Genomic DNA, 17,446 nt, shown 5'->3' with positions numbered 1-17,446 from the left:
CAACTTTGGTCACCAACATGTAACTTATAGGGGAGGAACAGCACAGGTTTCAAAACGTGTTTTTCAGCCCGAAATACACGCGTTTTCTCAGCCCTTAGAATCGCAGTGTAACTGCCTGGCTCAAAAGAGCACACTGAGTCAGCCCTTCACCCCAGTGATCAGAAATTGTCAAAACGTGTTTTTCAGCAGAAATAAACACGTTTTGGCAACTTTGGTCACCCCCATGTAAGTTATCGGGCAGGAACAGCACAGTTTTCAAAACGTGTTTTTCAGACCGAAATAAACGCTTTTTCTCAGCACTTGGAATCGCAGTGTAACTGCCTGGCTCAGAAGAGCACACTGAGTCAGCCCTTAACCCCAGTGTGCAGAAATTGTCAAAACGTGTTTTTCAGCAGAAATAAACAGGTTTTGGCAACTTTGGTCACCAACATGTAACTTATAGGGCCGGAACAGCACAGTTTTCAAAACGTGTTTTTCAGCCCGAAATAAACGCACTTTCTCAGCCCTTAGAATCGCAGTGTAACTGCCTGGCTCAGAAGAGCACACTGAGTCAGCCCTTTACCCCAGTGATCAGAAATTGTCAAAACGTGTTTTTCAGCAGAAATAAACACGTTTTGGCAACTTTGGTCACCCCCATGTAAGTTATAGGGCAGGAACAGCACAGTTTTCAAAACGTGTTTTTCAGCCCGAAATAAATGCTTTTTCTCAGCCCTTGGAATCGCAGTGTAACTGCATGGCTCAGAAGAGCACACTGAGTCAGCCCTTTACCCCAGTGATCAGAAATTGTAAAAACGTGTTTTACAGCAGAAATAAATACGTTTTGGCAACTTTGGTCACCCCCTTGTAAGTTATAGGGCAGGAACAGCACAGTTTTCAAAACGTGTTTTTCAGCCCGAAATAAACGCGTTTTCTCATCCCTTGGAATCGCAGTGTAACTGACTTGCTCAGAAGAACCCACTGAGTCAGCCCTTAACCCCAATGTGTAGAAATTGTCAAAACGTGTTTTTCAGCAGAAATAAACACGTTTTGGCAACTTTGGTCACCCCCATGTAAGTTATAGGGCAGGAACAGCATACTTTTCAAAACGTGTTTTTCAGACCGAAATAAACGCGTTTTCTCAGCCCTTGGAATCGCAGTGTAACTGCCTGTTTCAGAAGAGCCCACTGAGTCAGCCCTTAACCCGAAAATGCAGATATTGTCAAAACGTGTTTTTCAGCAGAAATAAACACGTTTTGGCAACTTTGGTCACCCCCATGTAAGTTATAGGGCAGGAACAGCACACTTTTCAAAACGTGTTTTTCAGCACGAAATAAACGCTTTTTCTCAGCCCTTGGAATCGCAGTGTAACTGCCTGGCTCAGAAGAGCACACTGAGTCAGCCCTTAACCCCAGTGATCAGAAATTGTCAAAACGTGTTTTTCAGCAGAAATAAACACGTTTTGGCAACTTTGGTCACCCCCATGTAAGTTATAGGGCAGGAACAGCACAGTTTTCAAAACGTGTTTTTCAGCCCGAAATAAACGCTTTTTCTCAGCACTTGGAATCGCAGTGTAACTGCTTGGCTCAGAAGAGCACACTGAGTCAGCCCTTAACCCCAGTGATCAGAAATTGTCAAAACATGTTTTTCAGCAGAAATAAACACGTTTTGGCAACTTTGGTCACCCCCATGTAAGTTATAGGGCAGGAACAGCATAGTTTTCAAAACGTGTTTTTCAGCCCGAAATAAACGCTTTTTTTCAGCACTTTTAATCGCAGTGTAACTGCTTGGCTCAGAAGAGCACACTGAGTCAGCCCTTAACCCCAGTGATCAGAAATTGTCAAAACATGTTTTTCAGCAGAAATAAACACGTTTTGGCAACTTTGGTCACCCCCATGTAAGTTATAGGGCAGGAACAGCACAGTTTTCAAAACGTGTTTTTCAGCCCGAAATAAACGCATTTTCTCAGCCCTTAGAATCGCAGTGTAACTGCCTGGCTCAGAAGAGCACACTGAGTCAGCCCTTTACCCCAGTGATCAGAAATTGTCAAAACGTGTTTTTCAGCAGAAATAAACACGTTTTGGCAACTTTGGTCACCCCCATGTAAGTTATAGGGCAGGAACAGCACAGTTTTCAAAACGTGTTTTTCAGCCCGAAATAAACGCTTTTTCTCAGCACTTGGAATCGCAGTGTAACTGCTTGGCTCAGAAGAGCACACTGAGTCAGCCCTTAACCCCAGTGATCAGAAATTGTCAAAACATGTTTTTCAGCAGAAATAAACACGTTTTGGCAACTTTGGTCACCCCCATGTAAGTTATAGGGCAGGAACAGCACAGTTTTCAAAACGTGTTTTTCAGCCCGAAATAAACGCATTTTCTCAGCCCTTAGAATCGCAGTGTAACTGCCTGGCTCAGAAGAGCACACTGAGTCAGCCCTTTACCCCAGTGATCAGAAATTGTCAAAACGTGTTTTTCAGCAGAAATAAACACGTTTTGGCAACTTTGGTCACCCCCATGTAAGTTATAGGGCAGGAACAGCACAGTTTTCAAAACGTGTTTTTCATCCCGAAATAAACGCTTTTTCTCAGCTCTTGGAATCGCAGTGTAACTGCCTGGCTCAGAAGAGCACACTGAGTCAGCCCTTCACCCCAGTGATCAGAAATTGTCAAAACGTGTTTTTCAGCAGAAATAAACACGTTTTGGCAACTTTGGTCACCAACATGTAACTTATAGGGCAGGAACAGCACAGTTTTCAAAACGTGTTTTTCAGCCCGAAATAAACGCTTTTTCTCAGCCCTTGGAATCGCAGTGTAACTGCCTGGCTCAGAAGAGCACACTGAGTCAGCCCTTTACCCCAGTGATCAGAAATTGTCAAAACGTGTTTTTCAGCAGAAATAAACACGTTTTGGCAACTTTGGTCACCCCCATGTAAGTTATTGGGCAGGAACAGCACAGTTTTCAAAACGTGTTTTTCAGCCCGAAATAAACGCTTTTTCTCAGCTCTTGGAATCGCAGTGTAACTGCCTGGCTCAGAAGAGCACACTGAGTCAGCCCTTCACCCCAGTGATCAGAAATTGTCAAAACGTGTTTTTCAGCAGAAATAAACACGTTTTGGCAACTTTGGTCACCCCCATGTAAGTTATAGGGCAGGAACAGCACAGTTTTCAAAACGTGTTTTTCAGCCCGAAATAAACGCTTTTTCTCAGCCCTTAGAATCGCAGTGTAACTGCCTGGCTCAGAAGAGCACACTGAGCCAGCCCTTAACCCCAGTGTGCAGAAATTGTCAAAACGTGTTTTTCAGCAGAAATAAACAGGTTTTGGCAACTTTGGTCACCAACATGTAACTTATAGGGGAGGAACAGCACAGGTTTCAAAACGTGTTTTTCAGCCCGAAATACACGCGTTTTCTCAGCCCTTAGAATCGCAGTGTAACTGCCTGGCTCAGAAGAGCACACTGAGTCAGCCCTTCACCCCAGTGTGCAGAAATTGTCAAAACGTGTTTTTCAGCAGAAATAAACACGTTTTGGCAACATTGGTCACCCCCATGTAAGTTATAGGGCAGGAACAGCACAGTTTTCAAAACGTGTTTTTCAGCCCGAAATAAACGCTTTTTCTCAACACTTGGAATCGCAGTGTAACTGCTTGGCTCAGAAGAGCACACTGAGTCAGCCCTTAACCCCAGTGATCAGAAATTGTCAAAACATGTTTTTCAGCAGAAATAAACACGTTTTGGCAACTTTGGTCACCCCCATGTAAGTTATAGGGCAGGAACAGCACAGTTTTCAAAACGTGTTTTTCAGCCCGAAATAAACGCATTTTCTCAGCCCTTAGAATCGCAGTGTAACTGCCTGGCTCAGAAGAGCACACTGAGTCAGCCCTTTAACCCAGTGATCAGAAATTGTCAAAACGTGTTTTTCAGCAGAAATAAACACGTTTTGGCAACTTTGGTCACCCCCCATGTAAGTTATAGGGCAGGAACAGCATAGTTTTCAAAACGTGTTTTTCAGCCCGAAATAAACGCTTTTTTTCAGCACTTTTAATCGCAGTGTAACTGCTTGGCTCAGAAGAGCACACTGAGTCAGCCCTTAACCCCAGTGATCAGAAATTGTCAAAACATGTTTTTCAGCAGAAATAAACACGTTTTGGCAACTTTGGTCACCCCCATGTAAGTTATAGGGCAGGAACAGCATAGTTTTCAAAACGTGTTTTTCAGCCCGAAATAAACGCTTTTTTTCAGCACTTTTAATCGCAGTGTAACTGCTTGGCTCAGAAGAGCACACTGAGTCAGCCCTTAACCCCAGTGATCAGAAATTGTCAAAACATGTTTTTCAGCAGAAATAAACACGTTTTGGCAACTTTGGTCACCCCCATGTAAGTTATAGGGCCGGAACAGCACAGTTTTCAAAACGTGTTTTTCAGCCCGAAATAAACGCATTTTCTCAGCCCTTAGAATCGCAGTGTAACTGCCTGGCTCAGAAGAGCACACTGAGTCAGCCCTTTACCCCAGTGATCAGAAATTGTCAAAACGTGTTTTTCAGCAGAAATAAACACGTTTTGGCAACTTTGGTCACCCCCATGTAAGTTATAGGGCAGGAACAGCACAGTTTTCAAAACGTGTTTTTCAGCCCGAAATAAACGCTTTTTCTCAGCCCTTGGAATCGCAGTGTAACTGCATGGCTCAGAAGAGCACACTGAGTCAGCCCTTTACCCCAGTGATCAGAAATTGTAAAAACGTGTTTTACAGCAGAAATAAATACGTTTTGGCAACTTTGGTCACCCCCTTGTAAGTTATAGGGCAGGAACAGCACAGTTTTCAAAACGTGTTTTTCAGCCCGAAATAAACGCGTTTTCTCATCCCTTGGAATCGCAGTGTAACTGACTTGCTCAGAAGAACCCACTGAGTCAGCCCTTAACCCCAATGTGTAGAAATTGTCAAAACGTGTTTTTCAGCAGAAATAAACACGTTTTGGCAACTTTGGTCACCCCCATGTAAGTTATAGGGCAGGAACAGCATACTTTTCAAAACGTGTTTTTCAGACCGAAATAAACGCGTTTTCTCAGCCCTTGGAATCGCAGTGTAACTGCCTGTTTCAGAAGAGCCCACTGAGTCAGCCCTTAACCCGAAAATGCAGATATTGTCAAAACGTGTTTTTCAGCAGAAATAAACACGTTTTGGCAACTTTGGTCACCCCCATGTAAGTTATAGGGCAGGAACAGCACACTTTTCAAAACGTGTTTTTCAGCACGAAATAAACGCTTTTTCTCAGCCCTTGGAATCGCAGTGTAACTGCCTGGCTCAGAAGAGCACACTGAGTCAGCCCTTTACCCCAGTGATCAGAAATTGTCAAAACGTGTTTTTCAGCAGAAATAAACACGTTTTGGCAACTTTGGTCACCCCCATGTAAGTTATAGGGCAGGAACAGCACAGTTTTCAAAACGTGTTTTTCAGCCCGAAATAAACGCTTTTTCTCAGCACTTGGAATCGCAGTGTAACTGCTTGGCTCAGAAGAGCACACTGAGTCAGCCCTTAACCCCAGTGATCAGAAATTGTCAAAACATGTTTTTCAGCAGAAATAAACACGTTTTGGCAACTTTGGTCACCCCCATGTAAGTTATAGGGCAGGAACAGCACAGTTTTCAAAACGTGTTTTTCAGCCCGAAATAAACGCATTTTCTCAGCCCTTAGAATCGCAGTGTAACTGCCTGGCTCAGAAGAGCACACTGAGTCAGCCCTTTACCCCAGTGATCAGAAATTGTCAAAACGTGTTTTTCAGCAGAAATAAACACGTTTTGGCAACTTTGGTCACCCCCATGTAAGTTATAGGGCAGGAACAGCACAGTTTTCAAAACGTGTTTTTCAGCCCGAAATAAACGCTTTTTCTCAGCTCTTGGAATCGCAGTGTAACTGCCTGGCTCAGAAGAGCACACTGAGTCAGCCCTTCACCCCAGTGATCAGAAATTGTCAAAACGTGTTTTTCAGCAGAAATAAACACGTTTTGGCAACTTTGGTCACCAACATGTAACTTATAGGGCAGGAACAGCACAGTTTTCAAAACGTGTTTTTCAGCCCGAAATAAACGCTTTTTCTCAGCCCTTGGAATCGCAGTGTAACTGCCTGGCTCAGAAGAGCACACTGAGTCAGCCCTTTACCCCAGTGATCAGAAATTGTCAAAACGTGTTTTTCAGCAGAAATAAACACGTTTTGGCAACTTTGGTCACCCCCATGTAAGTTATTGGGCAGGAACAGCACAGTTTTCAAAACGTGTTTTTCAGCCCGAAATAAACGCTTTTTCTCAGCTCTTGGAATCGCAGTGTAACTGCCTGGCTCAGAAGAGCACACTGAGTCAGCCCTTCACCCCAGTGATCAGAAATTGTCAAAACGTGTTTTTCAGCAGAAATAAACACGTTTTGGCAACTTTGGTCACCCCCATGTAAGTTATAGGGCAGGAACAGCACAGTTTTCAAAACGTGTTTTTCAGCCCGAAATAAACGCTTTTTCTCAGCCCTTAGAATCGCAGTGTAACTGCCTGGCTCAGAAGAGCACACTGAGCCAGCCCTTAACCCCAGTGTGCAGAAATTGTCAAAACGTGTTTTTCAGCAGAAATAAACAGGTTTTGGCAACTTTGGTCACCAACATGTAACTTATAGGGGAGGAACAGCACAGGTTTCAAAACGTGTTTTTCAGCCCGAAATACACGCGTTTTCTCAGCCCTTAGAATCGCAGTGTAACTGCCTGGCTCAGAAGAGCACACTGAGTCAGCCCTTAACCCCAGTGTGCAGAAATTGTCAAAACGTGTTTTTCAGCAGAAATAAACACGTTTTGGCAACATTGGTCACCCCCATGTAAGTTATAGGGCAGGAACAGCACAGTTTTCAAAACGTGTTTTTCAGCCCGAAATAAACGCTTTTTCTCAACACTTGGAATCGCAGTGTAACTGCTTGGCTCAGAAGAGCACACTGAGTCAGCCCTTAACCCCAGTGATCAGAAATTGTCAAAACATGTTTTTCAGCAGAAATAAACACGTTTTGGCAACTTTGGTCACCCCCATGTAAGTTATAGGGCAGGAACAGCACAGTTTTCAAAACGTGTTTTTCAGCCCGAAATAAACGCATTTTCTCAGCCCTTAGAATCGCAGTGTAACTGCCTGGCTCAGAAGAGCACACTGAGTCAGCCCTTTACCCCAGTGATCAGAAATTGTCAAAACGTGTTTTTCAGCAGAAATAAACACGTTTTGGCAACTTTGGTCACCCCCATGTAAGTTATAGGGCAGGAACAGCATAGTTTTCAAAACGTGTTTTTCAGCCCGAAATAAACGCTTTTTTTCAGCACTTTTAATCGCAGTGTAACTGCTTGGCTCAGAAGAGCACACTGAGTCAGCCCTTAACCCCAGTGATCAGAAATTGTCAAAACATGTTTTTCAGCAGAAATAAACACGTTTTGGCAACTTTGGTCACCCCCATGTAAGTTATAGGGCAGGAACAGCACAGTTTTCAAAACGTGTTTTTCAGCCCGAAATAAACGCATTTTCTCAGCCCTTAGAATCGCAGTGTAACTGCCTGGCTCAGAAGAGCACACTGAGTCAGCCCTTTACCCCAGTGATCAGAAATTGTCAAAACGTGTTTTTCAGCAGAAATAAACACGTTTTGGCAACTTTGGTCACCCCCATGTAAGTTATAGGGCAGGAACAGCACAGTTTTCAAAACGTGTTTTTCAGCCCGAAATAAACGCTTTTTCTCAGCACTTGGAATCGCAGTGTAACTGCTTGGCTCAGAAGAGCACACTGAGTCAGCCCTTAACCCCAGTGATCAGAAATTGTCAAAACATGTTTTTCAGCAGAAATAAACACGTTTTGGCAACTTTGGTCACCCCCATGTAAGTTATAGGGCCGGAACAGCACAGTTTTCAAAACGTGTTTTTCAGCCCGAAATAAACGCATTTTCTCAGCCCTTAGAATCGCAGTGTAACTGCCTGGCTCAGAAGAGCACACTGAGTCAGCCCTTTACCCCAGTGATCAGAAATTGTCAAAACGTGTTTTTCAGCAGAAATAAACACGTTTTGGCAACTTTGGTCACCCCCATGTAAGTTATAGGGCAGGAACAGCACAGTTTTCAAAACGTGTTTTTCAGCCCGAAATAAACGCTTTTTCTCAGCACTTGGAATCGCAGTGTAACTGCTTGGCTCAGAAGAGCACACTGAGTCAGCCCTTAACCCCAGTGATCAGAAATTGTCAAAACATGTTTTTCAGCAGAAATAAACACGTTTTGGCAACTTTGGTCACCCCCATGTAAGTTATAGCGCAGGAACAGCACAGTTTTCAAAACGTGTTTTTCAGCCCGAAATAAACGCATTTTCTCACCCTTAGAATCGCAGTGTAACTGCCTGGCTCAGAAGAGCACACTGAGTCAGCCCTTTACCCCAGTGATCAGAAATTGTCAAAACGTGTTTTTCAGCAGAAATAAACACGTTTTGGCAACTTTGGTCACCCCCATGTAAGTTATAGGGCAGGAACAGCACAGTTTTCAAAACGTGTTTTTCAGCCCGAAATAAACGCTTTTTCTCAGCTCTTGGAATCGCAGTGTAACTGCCTGGCTCAGAAGAGCACACTGAGTCAGCCCTTCACCCCAGTGATCAGAAATTGTCAAAACGTGTTTTTCAGCAGAAATAAACACGTTTTGGCAACTTTGGTCACCAACATGTAACTTATAGGGCAGGAACAGCACAGTTTTCAAAACGTGTTTTTCAGCCCGAAATAAACGCTTTTTCTCAGCCCTTGGAATCGCAGTGTAACTGCCTGGCTCAGAAGAGCACACTGAGTCAGCCCTTTACCCCAGTGATCAGAAATTGTCAAAACTTGTTTTTCAGCAGAAATAAACACGTTTTGGCAACTTTGGTCACCCCCATGTAAGTTATTGGGCAGGAACAGCACAGTTTTCAAAACGTGTTTTTCAGCCCGAAATAAACGCTTTTTCTCAGCTCTTGGAATCGCAGTGTAACTGCCTGGCTCAGAAGAGCACACTGAGTCAGCCCTTCACCCCAGTGATCAGAAATTGTCAAAACGTGTTTTTCAGCAGAAATAAACACGTTTTGGCAACTTTGGTCACCCCCATGTAAGTTATAGGGCAGGAACAGCACAGTTTTCAAAACGTGTTTTTCAGCCCGAAATAAACGCTTTTTCTCAGCCCTTAGAATCGCAGTGTAACTGCCTGGCTCAGAAGAGCACACTGAGCCAGCCCTTAACCCCAGTGTGCAGAAATTGTCAAAACGTGTTTTTCAGCAGAAATAAACAGGTTTTGGCAACTTTGGTCACCAACATGTAACTTATAGGGGAGGAACAGCACAGGTTTCAAAACGTGTTTTTCAGCCCGAAATACACGCGTTTTCTCAGCCCTTAGAATCGCAGTGTAACTGCCTGGCTCAGAAGAGCACACTGAGTCAGCCCTTAACCCCAGTGTGCAGAAATTGTCAAAACGTGTTTTTCAGCAGAAATAAACACGTTTTGGCAACATTGGTCACCCCCATGTAAGTTATAGGGCAGGAACAGCACAGTTTTCAAAACGTGTTTTTCAGCCCGAAATAAACGCTTTTTCTCAACACTTGGAATCGCAGTGTAACTGCTTGGCTCAGAAGAGCACACTGAGTCAGCCCTTAACCCCAGTGATCAGAAATTGTCAAAACATGTTTTTCAGCAGAAATAAACACGTTTTGGCAACTTTGGTCACCCCCATGTAAGTTATAGGGCAGGAACAGCACAGTTTTCAAAACGTGTTTTTCAGCCCGAAATAAACGCATTTTCTCAGCCCTTAGAATCGCAGTGTAACTGCCTGGCTCAGAAGAGCACACTGAGTCAGCCCTTTAACCCAGTGATCAGAAATTGTCAAAACGTGTTTTTCAGCAGAAATAAACACGTTTTGGCAACTTTGGTCACCCCCCATGTAAGTTATAGGGCAGGAACAGCATAGTTTTCAAAACGTGTTTTTCAGCCCGAAATAAACGCTTTTTTTCAGCACTTTTAATCGCAGTGTAACTGCTTGGCTCAGAAGAGCACACTGAGTCAGCCCTTAACCCCAGTGATCAGAAATTGTCAAAACATGTTTTTCAGCAGAAATAAACACGTTTTGGCAACTTTGGTCACCCCCATGTAAGTTATAGGGCAGGAACAGCATAGTTTTCAAAACGTGTTTTTCAGCCCGAAATAAACGCTTTTTTTCAGCACTTTTAATCGCAGTGTAACTGCTTGGCTCAGAAGAGCACACTGAGTCAGCCCTTAACCCCAGTGATCAGAAATTGTCAAAACATGTTTTTCAGCAGAAATAAACACGTTTTGGCAACTTTGGTCACCCCCATGTAAGTTATAGGGCCGGAACAGCACAGTTTTCAAAACGTGTTTTTCAGCCCGAAATAAACGCATTTTCTCAGCCCTTAGAATCGCAGTGTAACTGCCTGGCTCAGAAGAGCACACTGAGTCAGCCCTTTACCCCAGTGATCAGAAATTGTCAAAACGTGTTTTTCAGCAGAAATAAACACGTTTTGGCAACTTTGGTCACCCCCATGTAAGTTATAGGGCAGGAACAGCACAGTTTTCAAAACGTGTTTTTCAGCCCGAAATAAACGCTTTTTCTCAGCCCTTGGAATCGCAGTGTAACTGCATGGCTCAGAAGAGCACACTGAGTCAGCCCTTTACCCCAGTGATCAGAAATTGTAAAAACGTGTTTTACAGCAGAAATAAATACGTTTTGGCAACTTTGGTCACCCCCTTGTAAGTTATAGGGCAGGAACAGCACAGTTTTCAAAACGTGTTTTTCAGCCCGAAATAAACGCGTTTTCTCATCCCTTGGAATCGCAGTGTAACTGACTTGCTCAGAAGAACCCACTGAGTCAGCCCTTAACCCCAATGTGTAGAAATTGTCAAAACGTGTTTTTCAGCAGAAATAAACACGTTTTGGCAACTTTGGTCACCCCCATGTAAGTTATAGGGCAGGAACAGCATACTTTTCAAAACGTGTTTTTCAGACCGAAATAAACGCGTTTTCTCAGCCCTTGGAATCGCAGTGTAACTGCCTGTTTCAGAAGAGCCCACTGAGTCAGCCCTTAACCCGAAAATGCAGATATTGTCAAAACGTGTTTTTCAGCAGAAATAAACACGTTTTGGCAACTTTGGTCACCCCCATGTAAGTTATAGGGCAGGAACAGCACAGTTTTCAAAACGTGTTTTTCAGCCCGAAATAAACGCTTTTTTTCAGCACTTTTAATCGCAGTGTAACTGCTTGGCTCAGAAGAGCACACTGAGTCAGCCCTTAACCCCAGTGATCAGAAATTGTCAAAACATGTTTTTCAGCAGAAATAAACACGTTTTGGCAACTTTGGTCACCCCCATGTAAGTTATAGGGCAGGAACAGCATAGTTTTCAAAACGTGTTTTTCAGCCCGAAATAAACGCTTTTTTTCAGCACTTTTAATCGCAGTGTAACTGCTTGGCTCAGAAGAGCACACTGAGTCAGCCCTTAACCCCAGTGATCAGAAATTGTCAAAACATGTTTTTCAGCAGAAATAAACACGTTTTGGCAACTTTGGTCACCCCCATGTAAGTTATAGGGCCGGAACAGCACAGTTTTCAAAACGTGTTTTTCAGCCCGAAATAAACGCATTTTCTCAGCCCTTAGAATCGCAGTGTAACTGCCTGGCTCAGAAGAGCACACTGAGTCAGCCCTTTACCCCAGTGATCAGAAATTGTCAAAACGTGTTTTTCAGCAGAAATAAACACGTTTTGGCAACACTGGTCACCCCCATGTAAGTTATAGGGCAGGAACAGCACAGTTTTCAAAACGTGTTTTTCAGCCCGAAATAAACGCTTTTTCTCAGCCCTTGGAATCGCAGTGTAACTGCATGGATCAGAAGAGCACACTGAGTCAGCCCTTTACCCCAGTGATCAGAAATTGTAAAAACGTGTTTTACAGCAGAAATAAATACGTTTTGGCAACTTTGGTCACCCCCTTGTAAGTTATAGGGCAGGAACAGCACAGTTTTCAAAACGTGTTTTTCAGCCCGAAATAAACGCGTTTTCTCATCCCTTGGAATCGCAGTGTAACTGACTTGCTCAGAAGAACCCACTGAGTCAGCCCTTAACCCCAATGTGTAGAAATTGTCAAAACGTGTTTTTCAGCAGAAATAAACACGTTTTGGCAACTTTGGTCACCCCCATGTAAGTTATAGGGCAGGAACAGCATACTTTTCAAAACGTGTTTTTCAGACCGAAATAAACGCGTTTTCTCAGCCCTTGGAATCGCAGTGTAACTGCCTGTTTCAGAAGAGCCCACTGAGTCAGCCCTTAACCCGAAAATGCAGATATTGTCAAAACGTGTTTTTCAGCAGAAATAAACACGTTTTGGCAACTTTGGTCACCCCCATGTAAGTTATAGGGCAGGAACAGCACACTTTTCAAAACGTGTTTTTCAGCACGAAATAAACGCTTTTTCTCAGCCCTTGGAATCGCAGTGTAACTGCCTGGCTCAGAAGAGCACACTGAGTCAGCCCTTAACCCCAGTGATCAGAAATTGTCAAAACGTGTTTTTCAGCAGAAATAAACACGTTTTGGCAACTTTGGTCACCCCCATGTAAGTTATAGGGCAGGAACAGCACAGTTTTCAAAACGTGTTTTTCAGCCCGAAATAAACGCTTTTTCTCAGCACTTGGAATCGCAGTGTAACTGCTTGGCTCAGAAGAGCACACTGAGTCAGCCCTTAACCCCAGTGATCAGAAATTGTCAAAACATGTTTTTCAGCAGAAATAAACACGTTTTGGCAACTTTGGTCACCCCCATGTAAGTTATAGGGCAGGAACAGCATAGTTTTCAAAACGTGTTTTTCAGCCCGAAATAAACGCTTTTTTTCAGCACTTTTAATCGTCAGCCCTTAACCCAGTGATCAGAAATTGTTGTTTTTCAGCAGAAATAAACACGTTTTGGCAACTTTGGTCACCCCCATGTAAGTTATAGGGCAGGAACAGCACAGTTTTCAAAACGTGTTTTTCAGCCCGAAATAAACGCATTTTCTCAGCCCTTAGAATCGCAGTGTAACTGCCTGGCTCAGAAGAGCACACTGAGTCAGCCCTTTACCCCAGTGATCAGAAATTGTCAAAACGTGTTTTTCAGCAGAAATAAACACGTTTTGGCAACTTTGGTCACCCCCATGTAAGTTATAGGGCAGGAACAGCACAGTTTTCAAAACGTGTTTTTCAGCCCGAAATAAACGCTTTTTCTCAGCACTTGGAATCGCAGTGTAACTGCTTGGCTCAGAAGAGCACACTGAGTCAGCCCTTAACCCCAGTGATCAGAAATTGTCAAAACATGTTTTTCAGCAGAAATAAACACGTTTTGGCAACTTTGGTCACCCCCATGTAAGTTATAGGGCAGGAACAGCACAGTTTTCAAAACGTGTTTTTCAGCCCGAAATAAACGCATTTTCTCAGCCCTTAGAATCGCAGTGTAACTGCCTGGCTCAGAAGAGCACACTGAGTCAGCCCTTTACCCCAGTGATCAGAAATTGTCAAAACGTGTTTTTCAGCAGAAATAAACACGTTTTGGCAACTTTGGTCACCCCCATGTAAGTTATAGGGCAGGAACAGCACAGTTTTCAAAACGTGTTTTTCAGCCCGAAATAAACGCTTTTTCTCAGCTCTTGGAATCGCAGTGTAACTGCCTGGCTCAGAAGAGCACACTGAGTCAGCCCTTCACCCCAGTGATCAGAAATTGTCAAAACGTGTTTTTCAGCAGAAATAAACACGTTTTGGCAACTTTGGTCACCAACATGTAACTTATAGGGCAGGAACAGCACAGTTTTCAAAACGTGTTTTTCAGCCCGAAATAAACGCTTTTTCTCAGCCCTTGGAATCGCAGTGTAACTGCCTGGCTCAGAAGAGCACACTGAGTCAGCCCTTTACCCCAGTGATCAGAAATTGTCAAAACGTGTTTTTCAGCAGAAATAAACACGTTTTGGCAACTTTGGTCACCCCCATGTAAGTTATTGGGCAGGAACAGCACAGTTTTCAAAACGTGTTTTTCAGCCCGAAATAAACGCTTTTTCTCAGCTCTTGGAATCGCAGTGTAACTGCCTGGCTCAGAAGAGCACACTGAGTCAGCCCTTCACCCCAGTGATCAGAAATTGTCAAAACGTGTTTTTCAGCAGAAATAAACACGTTTTGGCAACTTTGGTCACCCCCATGTAAGTTATAGGGCAGGAACAGCACAGTTTTCAAAACGTGTTTTTCAGCCCGAAATAAACGCTTTTTCTCAGCCCTTAGAATCGCAGTGTAACTGCCTGGCTCAGAAGAGCACACTGAGCCAGCCCTTAACCCCAGTGTGCAGAAATTGTCAAAACGTGTTTTTCAGCAGAAATAAACAGGTTTTGGCAACTTTGGTCACCAACATGTAACTTATAGGGGAGGAACAGCACAGGTTTCAAAACGTGTTTTTCAGCCCGAAATACACGCGTTTTCTCAGCCCTTAGAATCGCAGTGTAACTGCCTGGCTCAGAAGAGCACACTGAGTCAGCCCTTAACCCCAGTGTGCAGAAATTGTCAAAACGTGTTTTTCAGCAGAAATAAACACGTTTTGGCAACATTGGTCACCCCCATGTAAGTTATAGGGCAGGAACAGCACAGTTTTCAAAACGTGTTTTTCAGCCCGAAATAAACGCTTTTTCTCAACACTTGGAATCGCAGTGTAACTGCTTGGCTCAGAAGAGCACACTGAGTCAGCCCTTAACCCCAGTGATCAGAAATTGTCAAAACATGTTTTTCAGCAGAAATAAACACGTTTTGGCAACTTTGGTCACCCCCATGTAAGTTATAGGGCAGGAACAGCACAGTTTTCAAAACGTGTTTTTCAGCCCGAAATAAACGCATTTTCTCAGCCCTTAGAATCGCAGTGTAACTGCCTGGCTCAGAAGAGCACACTGAGTCAGCCCTTTACCCCAGTGATCAGAAATTGTCAAAACGTGTTTTTCAGCAGAAATAAACACGTTTTGGCAACTTTGGTCACCCCCATGTAAGTTATAGGGCAGGAACAGCATAGTTTTCAAAACGTGTTTTTCAGCCCGAAATAAACGCTTTTTTTCAGCACTTTTAATCGCAGTGTAACTGCTTGGCTCAGAAGAGCACACTGAGTCAGCCCTTAACCCCAGTGATCAGAAATTGTCAAAACATGTTTTTCAGCAGAAATAAACACGTTTTGGCAACTTTGGTCACCCCCATGTAAGTTATAGGGCAGGAACAGCACAGTTTTCAAAACGTGTTTTTCAGCCCGAAATAAACGCATTTTCTCAGCCCTTAGAATCGCAGTGTAACTGCCTGGCTCAGAAGAGCACACTGAGTCAGCCCTTTACCCCAGTGATCAGAAATTGTCAAAACGTGTTTTTCAGCAGAAATAAACACGTTTTGGCAACTTTGGTCACCCCCATGTAAGTTATAGGGCAGGAACAGCACAGTTTTCAAAACGTGTTTTTCAGCCCGAAATAAACGCTTTTTCTCAGCACTTGGAATCGCAGTGTAACTGCTTGGCTCAGAAGAGCACACTGAGTCAGCCCTTAACCCCAGTGATCAGAAATTGTCAAAACATGTTTTTCAGCAGAAATAAACACGTTTTGGCAACTTTGGTCACCCCCATGTAAGTTATAGGGCAGGAACAGCACAGTTTTCAAAACGTGTTTTTCAGCCCGAAATAAACGCATTTTCTCAGCCCTTAGAATCGCAGTGTAACTGCCTGGCTCAGAAGAGCACACTGAGTCAGCCCTTTACCCCAGTGATCAGAAATTGTCAAAACGTGTTTTTCAGCAGAAATAAACACGTTTTGGCAACTTTGGTCACCCCCATGTAAGTTATAGGGCAGGAACAGCACAGTTTTCAAAACGTGTTTTTCAGCCCGAAATAAACGCTTTTTCTCAGCCCTTGGAATCGCAGTGTAACTGCATGGCTCAGAAGAGCACACTGAGTCAGCCCTTTACCCCAGTGATCAGAAATTGTAAAAACGTGTTTTTCAGCAGAAATAAATACGTTTTGGCAACTTTGGTCACCCCCATGTAAGTTATGGGGCAGGAACAACACAGTTTTCAAAACGTGTTTTTCAGCCCGAAATAAACGCTTTTTCTCAGCTCTTGGAATCGCAGTGTAACTGCCTGGCTCAGAAGAGCACACTGAGTCAGCCCTTCACCCCAGTGATCAGAAATTGTCAAAACGTGTTTTTCAGCAGAAATAAACAGGTTTTGGCAACTTTGGTCACCAACATGTAACTTATAGGGCAGGAACAGCACAGGTTTCAAAACGTGTTTTTCAGCCCGAAATAAACGCATTTTCTCAGCCCTTAGAATCGCAGTGTAACTGCTTGGCTCAGAAGAGCACACTGAGTCACCCTTAACCCCAGTGATCAGAAATTGTCAAAACGTGTTTTTCAGCAGAAATAAACACGTTTTGGCAACATTGGTCACCCCCATGTAAGTTATAGGGCAGGAACAGCACAGTTTTCAAAACGTGTTTTTCAGCCCGAAATAAACGCTTTTTCACACACTTGGAATCGCAGTGTAACTGCTTGGCTCAGAAGAGCACTCTGAGTCAGCCCTTCACCCCAGTGATCAGAAATTGTCAAAACGTGTTTTTCAGCAGAAATAAACACGTTTTGGCAACTTTGGTCACCCCCATGTAAGTTATAGGGCAGGAACAGCACAGTTTTCAAAACGTGTTTTTCAGCCCGAAATAAACGCTTTTTCTCAGCACTTGGAATCGCAGTGTAACTGCTTGGCTCAGAAGAGCACACTGAGTCAGCCCTTAACCCCATGATCAGAAATTGTCAAAACATGTTTTTCAGCAGAAATAAACACGTTTTGGCAACTTTGGTCACCCCCATGTAAGTTATAGGGCAGGAACAGCATAGTTTTCAAAACGTGTTTTTCAGCCTGAAATAAACGCTTTTTTTCAGCACTTGGAATCGCAGTGTAACTGCTTGGCTCAGAAGAGCACACTGAGTCAGCCCTTAACCCCAGTGATCAGAAATTGTCAAATCATGTTTTTCAGCAGAAATAAACACGTTTTGGCAACTTTGGTCACCCCCATGTAAGTTATAGGGCAGGAACAGCACAGTTTTCAAAACGTGTTTTTCAGCCCGAAATAAACGCGTTTTTTCAGCCCTTGGAATCGCAGTGTAACTGCCTGGCTCAGAAGAGCACACTGAGTCAGCCTTTTACCCCAGTGATCAGAAATTGTCAAAACGTGTTTTTCAGCAGAAATAAACACGTTTTGGCAACTTTGGTCACCCCCATGTAAGTTATAGGGCAGGAACAGCACAGTTTTCAAAACGTGTTTTTCAGCACGAAATAAACGCGTTTTTTCAGCCCTTGGAATCGCAGTGTAACTGCCTGGCTCAGAAGAGCACACTGAGTCAGCCCTTTACCCCAGTGATCAGAAATTGTCAAAACGTGTTTTTCAGC

Source organism: Atractosteus spatula, chromosome 23 (genome assembly GCF_055471065.1).
Source record: "Atractosteus spatula isolate fAtrSpa1 chromosome 23, fAtrSpa1.hap1, whole genome shotgun sequence".
NCBI lineage: Eukaryota > Metazoa > Chordata > Actinopteri > Semionotiformes > Lepisosteidae > Atractosteus > Atractosteus spatula.
The sequence above is the reverse complement of the archived record's forward strand: the minus strand, read 5'-3'. Positions refer to the sequence as shown.